Source organism: Panicum virgatum, chromosome 1N, assembly GCF_016808335.1.
Source record: "Panicum virgatum strain AP13 chromosome 1N, P.virgatum_v5, whole genome shotgun sequence".
NCBI lineage: Eukaryota > Viridiplantae > Streptophyta > Magnoliopsida > Poales > Poaceae > Panicum > Panicum virgatum.
In genome coordinates, this window is record NC_053145.1 from 1,979,530 (window position 1) to 1,989,796 (window position 10,267).

Below are 10,267 nucleotides of genomic sequence, written 5' to 3' on the forward strand. Positions count from 1 at the left end.
CTTTCAACAACTTCTCATTCAAGGTAACCTATTATCTACAAAATTCCTTTTTATAAAAAAGTTATTTTTATCCAATTTTTACCACCGACATTATTGGATCTTGTCTTTGATAACTGAACTTTACTTTCTTTTTTTTTTACTGACCTACTTGTGGTCCTACATTTTTTCATAAGATGACTGGTGCTTAGTCGCTAACCAATATTCTTTTGTTTTTCAGATGCTTCTGTACAGAACTATTAGGCTTCGTTTGGATGTCGATATTGGAGGGCTTGACAATGAATTGGATCCAATACCAAATCAGCCTAGACATTGAAATGGGGTCAATATCAAACTGATTGTTTGGATGTAGATAGAATTATTAGATGGAATTCAGTTGGGAGACAAATGCCAATTCTTGTTTGGATGCACATATCGTAAATCTGGGACTTGACCCATCGTCCCATCATCATCTCCTCGGTATCGCTTGGTATTGGAGGAAAATTTTAATATCAATTCCAAGAGCATCCAAACAGCTGATATTGAGTACATTGAATATCAATTCCAAATTTCAAGTTCCAATATCTACATCCAAACGGTACCTTAGTGAACTGGCCGCTTATAGAAATCTTATCCTAATAAGGGTGTGTTTAATATTATACATATCTTTTTTTTCCCGCAAAAAAGGGTGTGTTTAATATAATATTAGCTTGGTCATGCAAACTTTATCTCTCAGCATATGATTTCGTCGACCGTAGCAATGCACAAGCACGAAGAACCTAGTAGAAATACAATGCGGGTTAGGGCTTTTTTTTTGCAAGTAATGCTACACGTACGCCGTGGATGTGCGACTGTCATCCTAACTTGCAGTGCAAGTTAGGATCTGCTGACGCCATTTGAAGACATGGGCCAGAAGCATCAAGAAACTCTCTGCGGCGTGAGGCAGAAACGCATTCTCACTAAGCTCTTGGTCCAGGCTACCGCGCTCCGCATCCATCCTGCCAAGAGCAGAGCACATCCGATGTGTAAAGCAGTCATGACCCTCAACCCTGTAGGCGCACTGCCGCCTGATCCGGTAGTTGTCGTGCTCCACGCACTACAGCAAACCCGACAACTTTCGGCGGTAAAAAAAACCGCCGAAAATAGGGCTTCCCGCTGAAAATAAGCTATTTTCGACGGCTTTTGCTTATTTTCGGCAGTATACGGCCGCCATCCGAAAAGCGCCGAAAATAAGCTTATTTTCGGCAGAAGCCGCCGAAAATTAGTTATTTCTAATTTTCGCCGGCTAGTAAAAAGCCTCCGAAAATTAGTGAGTTATAATATTTGGCGGCCACTAAAAATAGCCGAAAATTATTTTGGTTAATTGTCGGCGGCCTGGGCACAGCCGCCGAAAATTAATATGGTTAATTTTCGGCGGCCACTCCCAGGCCGTCGAAAATTATTGCGACCAGGGGCCAAAATTTTCCCCAAATTTCATTTTAATTCCAGATTTTCATAGAAAATACACATATATACAATCTATTGACATCCATAATATATCACATGCATTCACATATCCATTCAAAACTTCCATAATTAACATCCATTGACACATGCCAAGTCCACAAACAATATTGCACAAATGTCAAATATATCACAAGTCCAGAAGTTATACAATTCGCAAGTCCATAATAAGTTTCATAAGTCTATTAAGTTCACTAGTCCACCACTTGACATAGAAATTCAACTGTCACCTGCAGGATTGTTGGAGTTTTGCCCGCTACCTCTGGAGGCAAAGAGGTTGTTGACGAATTGCATCTCTCCGGATTGCTAAGACAAAAATTACAAATGACACAATTAGTTCAATATTTTTATTGTGTGACAACACATTAATGGGACAAATGAAATATTTGATGCAGCTAACCTCCTCCGAAGGTTGTCCCAACGCAGGCGCCGGTGGGGTGTTTGGTAAATGTTGGGCGCAAAGTTGCCCGATCCCTATTACACACAAAATGAATAAGTTCTAATCACTACCCGATCCCTAGTACACACAAAATGAATAAGTTCTAATCACTAGTGGACCGACTATAGTTGAAATTGAGTAAGTTTGGATAGAGTCAACAAGTTTGGCTACCATTAACTAGAGTTAGTTATATTGACAAATTTCTCTAACCTAAGCTGCAGGAGACGGCATCTGAGCAAACATTCCCCACTGTGGCGGTTGTGGTGGTGGCTGCATTTCCGGGAAGACAATGTTATGCCCCTGTTGCTGGAACACTGCCTGCAAAATGCATCGCACAAATATTAAGTCCTGTGAAAGATAGAAATGCAAGGTGTTGACATTCATACTCACTTGAATCGCTTCCTGCTGTTGCGCTTGAACTCTGAACCAGTACTCTTGATGCTCCTTCATGTACTGCTCTTGTGCTTTTTGATATTCATCACGCCGCCGAAGCTCTTCCTGTAACCTCTGTATCTCCATCTCTTGTGATGTGCGGTGCTGACTGCTGCTACTGCCGCCCCAACTCTGCGAGGAAGATCGCCTTGGAGGTAGAACTTGTCTCGAGTCGATCATGCCATTGAACATAGAGTACCTTCAAAATTTAGACATAGTGTTGATACTAGTACTATTGTTTATCGAACACAACTAGGAAATTCCATGGACATACAGAACTTACCGTCGATGGGTTCCTTTCTCCAGTCAAAATCTTCGCCGTGACGTCTAACTGCCTCCTTCCCATATTCAGCCTGTAAGTATCGTACAACAAAGTTGGACTAACCAGCCGGTCTGTGGCTAACTGAGTGCACAACACATTAGGTTGTGAAGGGTCTGGTCCCTTGTGACCAATGACATATAGGTCTATATCGCTGATCTGCTCTCCAGTCCTAGCTGTCTGTATGGAGATGTTAGTATCGTACAATGTTAAATAGTAGAACGGAAAAAACATGAAGCGCATATCTTACATAGCGTTGCGCTTTCCGACGGTATCCGTTGGCTCCAAGCTTATGACTGGAGTTCGCGGTCCCAACATTTCTTTTCTTTCTTGATAGCTCTTGAAATTCTTGGGAAGCCCACAACTCACAAAGTGCCCTGAATATCTGTGGATGGTCTTCAAACATCGGATGCCCGATCTGCATGTACACGGGTTAGTATATCATAAGAAAATCTTATAATATGAAAAAACATCACATGTCCCAAAAGTGGGTATTACCTCTTCATACTGCTCAGCGGTCAGGAAAATCTCCGAGCAGTCACGAAACCTGCCCAATCGCTGCCCTTGAGCCTTAAGCCAAGCATTTGTTACTTGTAGCCGAAGGTTGGAGAATGCATCACTGCATATCTTCCTGGCGGCCTGGTCAAGAACTCGATCTGCATACTCTTGCTCTGAGGGATCCACACGGAAGTAACTCTGCAACATCAAATTTAGTTCTATCAAGAAAATATCTGCATATATGATACAAATCAGACATATAATAGAAAGAAATTTACCCAAAATTTGTATCTCACGAGTCCCTGAGCAGTTCCATATGTAGCATTTGGTGCAAGGGCAAAATGCTTTCAACTAGTCACCACAATGGTGGCACCATCCTTATTCACAACTCCTGGATAGTGCAAATGAACCAGATTACCTAATACGGCGTTAGGAGACCTACGGTGTCCCGCCCCATCCCAAGAAACATCCTCCTATTGCCTACAAAACAAAATAACATATATCATGCATGCAAACATTTTAAAGTAAACAAATACCTATAGCAAATACATACCCGTCAGCCAATGGTCTGATCAGTCTTCTATCCGCAGGGTTGGGAACTGGAGGAGGGTTGACAGTGTGGCTCTTCCTAGTCCGTCACTGTTGGACCACCTCCTCTGAAGAATCCCCACCCATCGGGTCTTTGTCCTCCTGCTCTGCTCCAGCCTCGTCCTCCTGCTCTGCTGTAGCCTCCTCCTCCTCCTCATCATCATCCTGCTGTTGCATATATTTCAAACATATACATATGAAATAATATGTAGAAGTACCTCGGTTCTTTGAAAGGCAATTGGTACCCCTGGAAGAGGTTTCTGCCTGGGAGCATCTTCCCCGCAAACCCCCTCGCTGCTTGCTTGAGCTTACGATTCATCCTATTGATGAAAACATACATATCATTTAGTATACAAATAAATGATAACATGCATATGAAGTACAAAAATATAAATTACAGAAATTTAAAGTACAGAGAAAAATGATTTACTTATCAAAACTCATCAACATCACGGTTAAGTTGTCGCCTCCATTTTAAACCAGAGGAGCCAACTCTTTTCTTAGGTGCTTGTCGTTTTTGTTTCTTTGGAACCGTGAGGTTGTTATGGTCTCCTTCCAAGAAATTCAGACCTACACTGAGCTCGATAATGAAAGTTGTTGGCAATTATTCTTCTTGATAAACTTCAGGAACTTCATCAAGCTCACTAGGATGGTAACCAGGATCACTAGGAGTATGTAAACGTTCATGAGGATTCACTTTGTGAACTATCCACCAAGCTCACATCTTTTCGTTTGGATAAGGTAAATAATAAACTTGCTCAACTTGGTGTGCAAGGACCAAATTGTTGTTGCCCCTCAGCTTTTCATTATGTTTGACTTCAACCATGCCATAACGGTTCTCTTGAACCCCTTTAAAGGGATCAAACCAATCAAAAACAAAGAAGAATAGTTTTAGTTTCATATCATCGATGAACGTAAACTCCAGAATTTTTTGTATGACTCCGTAATAATTGGATTCACGTTCTTCCGCATCAATAGCCCTACACACCACCCCACTGTTACATGTGGCTGTGAGAGGACGAGTGGCTTCAAATGGGGCTGAACAAAATCGGAATCCATTTACATCGTACCGCCCGTAGCTTCTGACAGTCACTTTACCAAGCGATAGCTGAACCAAGTCTTTATGGACATTTTCATCTACTTCTGTGCACTACATAAGACATGTACCTAGTTAGTACAAGACAAATACTCTAGATATGTAATACGACACATAAATATGGCACGAAAAGGTTCATACATAATTTCTGAACCAGTCGATGAAATTTGGTTTCCCATTTATGCCATGCTGTCGCATGTTTTCGATTTGCTTACTTGTAGGTTGCTGCCTAGATGTCCAATTTTCTCTAAAAATGTACTATAGAAGAAAGCAAATAAATGGATAATGAGTACACCAAGATAGCAGTGGTAACTAAGAAACAAAGTACTCATTACGACACATACTCAAAATATTGTTCCATCTATCTTATGTTGGCGTACATGTAGAGCAAAACAGTTACTCATTCCTCCTGCTTAAGATAGTAGCGCGACCAGCTACTAGCACTAGTGCCTCTCCATTTGAAAATTTGAAGGTCCAAGAGAGGAGGTTCTTCAGGCACATTGTATCACAAAGTAGGAGCATTAACATTGTGTTTCTCGGTAAAATATACACTTGAAAAATATGATATCTCCTTAAGAAGAAATGCTTCTGCGATACACCCCTCAACTCTAGCCTTATTGCCAACCATTGACCTAAGATATTTGAGAGCCCTTTCAATGTGGTACATCCACCTATATTGCGTTGGCCCGCCAACCTTAGCTTCATAGGAAAGATGAACAAGGAGATGTTGCATTGGATTGAAGAACCCTGGAGGGAAAATTTTCTCCAATTTACATATCAGCACAGGTACATATATCTCTAGCTTGTCCATCATCTCTCTTTTAATCTCTTTAGCACATAACTGTCTATAGAAATGGCTTAGCTCAGCAAGCGCCGACCAAACTTCATCGTCCAGATAACCGCGAAACATCACAAGTACAGCCTTTCCATGATAACGTGATAGTCATGCACCTTCAAACCATTAAGCTTCATGGTCTTCAGATTCACAACCCTTTTCAACCCCACTGCGTACCCATCAGGAAATTTCAAAATTTTCATCCATCTCATCACTTCTTTCCGCTCCTTAGGTTTTAGACAAAACGGGGCATGAGGTTTACCTCCACTTGGGGTGAGTTCAAGGGTTGGGCGGTTGCAAATCTGTGTCAAGTCCCTTTGGGCCTTTATATTGTCCTTTGTTTTGTCACTGAAATCCATGCAAGTGCTTATGATGCTTTCAGCAACATTACGTTCCTGATGCATAATATCAATGTTGTGTGGAAGAATCAATGCCTTGGTATATGGGAGTTCCCATATTCCACATATGTGAGTCCAGCTATGCTTCACTCCAAAGCCTTCATACCTAGTATTTTCCTTGTTTGGTTTAAGGCCTGTGAGCTGATCAGCAATTTCTTGCCCGCTTAGCCTTTTTGGTGGTCCCTGATAGTAGACGTTGTCTTTCCTGAAGCTATCCTTTTCGCCTCTAAATATATGATCGGAAGGCAACCAACATCTGTGGCAGTCAAAGTAGCAGATCTTCCCACCAAACTCAAGACGAAAACATCTAGTGTCAGCTGCACATATCGGACAAGTCAAGGTTCCATGAACACTCCATCCAGCAAAGATTCCATACGCTAAGAAATCATGAATTGACCACAGGTACGCGGCCCTAAGGGTGAATTTCTGCTTCAAGGAAATGTCATATGCTTTGATACCTATCCATAGTTCTTTCAACTCTTTGATCAACGGTTGTAACATCACATTGAGTTTTGTTCCAGCATGTTCCGGACTGGGTATGATGAAGCAAAGGAATATGAATTCATACTTCATGCACATGGAAGGTGGAAGGTTGTATGGAATAACAAACACAAGCCAACAAGAGTATGAAGATGCCATTTGACCGAAAGGTGTGAAGCCGTCTGTTGCCAAACCGATGCAAATATTTCTCGGGTCCTTAACGAACTCAGGGTCAAAGGCATCCAAAGCCTTTGCATGCATCGGAAGCAGAAGGATGCGCCATGACCCTTGGGTTGTCACATATACCTTCTTTGTGCCACCGCATGTGGGGGGCCACATTCTTTGAGACGAGGAGCCTTTTAAACAAAGTTGACATAGGGAAGAAACGTAGATGCTTTTCTGCAATGTCCGTCTTCTTCTTTTTGTCATCCTCGTTTACTACCTCAATATATCTCCCTTGGCCACAGTGTAAGCACTTTTTCTCCTTGTAGTCATCCCAGAAAAGCATGCAGCCATCTGGACACATATCTATTTTCTCATAGCCCATACCGAGGGCTTTGGTCAACTTCTTGCACTGATACATGTCTTTAGGCAACTTGTGAGGTTGTGGAAACACATCACGGATCAATTTCACAAGCTCATTGAAACAACTATTCGAAAAGAAATACTTGGACTTAATGGCCATGAGCCGAGTCACAAATGCGAGAACAGACACTTTTGTGTGTTTGTGCAAGGGCTCTTCCGAAGCTTCAAGGTGCTTGAAGAACTCCTCAACCTCCTTTGTAGGTGGATCCTCAGAATTTACATTGAACTCAGACTGAATAGCGTCTAGCATTTCATCCATCCTATCAACATCCGTCAAATCATCAGCCGCTTCACCTTCCACCTCAACCGGGGTTTCATTCTCACCGTGGAAGGTCCACGTTTCGTAGTTCGGCGTAAAACCAAATTCAACCAAATCCCTCACCACAGCCATTCTGCTACATAATACTTGGTTTCCATGCTTGTTGCATGGACACCAGATCTTATCCCAACCATGCTTGCTGCATGCTGCAAATGCATGGTCGATAAAAGCCTGTGTCTTACTCCTCCACTCAGCAGAGTGAGCTTTACCCCACTCTTATCCCAACCATCATACATTCATCGGCGATCTTCGCCCATACTTGAAGCTATAGATGAAACCAAAATGGATGTTAAGTATTTTTTTTTAATTCTACATATTGCGGCCCTACATCTATAGGTAAAGATATATCCTAAACCCACCCAAGAGTGGCCGATAGAGCACGGATTTATGATGGGTCCGCTGGGTCCGAACGAAATTTCGGCAGCATAACCTCGCTGTTCTCCAGCGGCACGCCTAAATATGGTGTAGTGGAGAACAACAGGGTTATGCTGCCGAAACCTCGCTTAGACCCCGTGACTCATCATAACTACCAAGCTCTATCGGTTACTCAGAGGCTGTCCAATAAAAGGACAATTCCAGACCTGCACGTCTCACACGCGCAAGGCACGTGAGACGTGCCGGTCTGAAATGGGTGACGCATAGGTTTCGTAACTCTACCGTTATGTGGAAGTTCAAACAGTAAAAGGAATTATTAATTGCTGATTTCATTATTACTATTTTATTTTCAACCCCGGATATCAACAAAACTATATTCCGGAACCCTCATCCACTTGGGATTTACGTATTCAAATAGACTAAACTAAACTAAACTCGGCTTATTGACTAATTATTAGATGTTTTTGTTGAATTATTGACTAATTATTATTAGTTTCAATTTATCTTTTACTTTTAGAAAATGCCTAAACTAAACTAGCATGCCAAATTCATTAATTATTTAAGAAAACATCATGAACATAAATAATAACTACCTAACATTTGGAAAAAAAATGATAACTTAACTTATAATATATACTATTAAACTTCTAATCGCTACTTTCGACGGCCAAATACATAAAACCGCCGAAAATTAACTATACAATAAATAAATAAAATAAAAAACAATTACCTGGCTGCGGGTGCGGGGGCCGGGCGTGCGGCGGCGTAGGTGTGCGCGGGGTGGGCCGGGCGGGCAGCGGGCGCCGGTCAGCGCAGGCAGCGGTGGGCGGGCGGCGGCGCTGGTTCGCGAGACAGGCAGGGGCTGGAATTTTTGGAATGAAGAAGCGTGCCTTGCTACCGCTGGGGGTAATTGATCGGCCTTAATTTTTGGCGGCCAGGGGCTTCGGCCGCCGAAAATTAATTAATTTTTGGTGGCCAGATCCTGCGGCCGCCAAAAATAACACAAATTTCGACGGCCAGGGACTTCGGCTGCCGAAAATAACACAATTTTCGGCGGCCATAGGTTCGGCGACCGAAAATTATATAATTTTCGGCAGCCAGGGACTTCGGCTGCCGAAAATAACACAATTTTCAGCGGCCAGCCTCTGTCCGCCGAAAATTACATAGGTATTTTCGGGGGTGACCCTCTGGCTGCTGAAATTAAATTTCGCCGAAAGTCTTTAGGTTTCCTGTAGTGATAGGGTTAGATCATTTAATAGTTATGATGTTAATGGATATCGCGTTCACACAACAAGACATGAGTAGAGTCGGCCTTGATGAGTTTTTACGTCAGGTCTTGATGAGGTTGAGTATTATGGAAGAATTAAAGATATATATGAACTCACATTTCATGGTTGCAAACCTCTTAATCCTGTCATATTGAAATGCCATTAGTTTGATCCTTAGGTAGTGAGACAGACCCCTAATCTTGGGCTAGTCGAAATTTGACAGTCACCCGTCTTAATAGGAGACGATGTCTATATTGTGACTCAACAGGCCCCACAAGTTTACTATCTCTCATACCCGTGCCAAACTTATGACCGTCTTAAGGGTTGGGATGTTGTGTACAAGGTATCTCGACATGGTAAACTACCTATTCCAAACAATGAAGATTACACATAGACCCAAACACATATGACAGAGTGTTCTTTCAAGAAGTTGTGTTACAAGGAAGTTTTGAGATAGACCTAACCGAAGCGATCGGAATGAAAGTAGACAATGAAAGGGGTGTTGATGAGGTCGCTTGAGATGAGGTTCATAATGTGAAGGACTTAAAATTACTTCAGAGATTACATCTAGGCAATGATAGTGATGACAACATTTCTCCATCAGAGCACGGGCATGATTATATCGACATATGTGATATTGTTGATGACACTTATGATCCATCTAATCCCGATCATGATGATTATTTCAAAAATACATGTATGTTCCGTACTAATTAATTTACTATTTGTACTACTATGTTATTTTCTAATAATGTTTTGTTTATTTTGTATCTCTTCGTAAGTACGTCTTGTTTATCTGTGTTGATTGGTTTACTCTTTTCAATTGCAGGTGATTGAACAAAGATGGTGGGCGGTTTGAGGAAGATAACGTCACTTTACCAAAGAGGGTGTGATGCATCTGAGGACTCCAGGAGGATCAGGAGTCGAGGGAAGGGTGCAGCGAGGTCATCATCACCTGTAGCTATGTCGTTGTCTTTGTCTTTGTCCGAGGAGGACGTATCTTTTGCACACGACAACTCTGGTGATGAGGAGCAGGTAGAGGTGGAGTGCAAGAGGAGGAGGAGGAGGAGGCAAGGGGCTCCGCCGTTCGTCGGGTGTCTGGTTGTGAGGTCCCTCAAGCTCCCGAGGTGACCAATACTGTGACACCCTAGGTGTT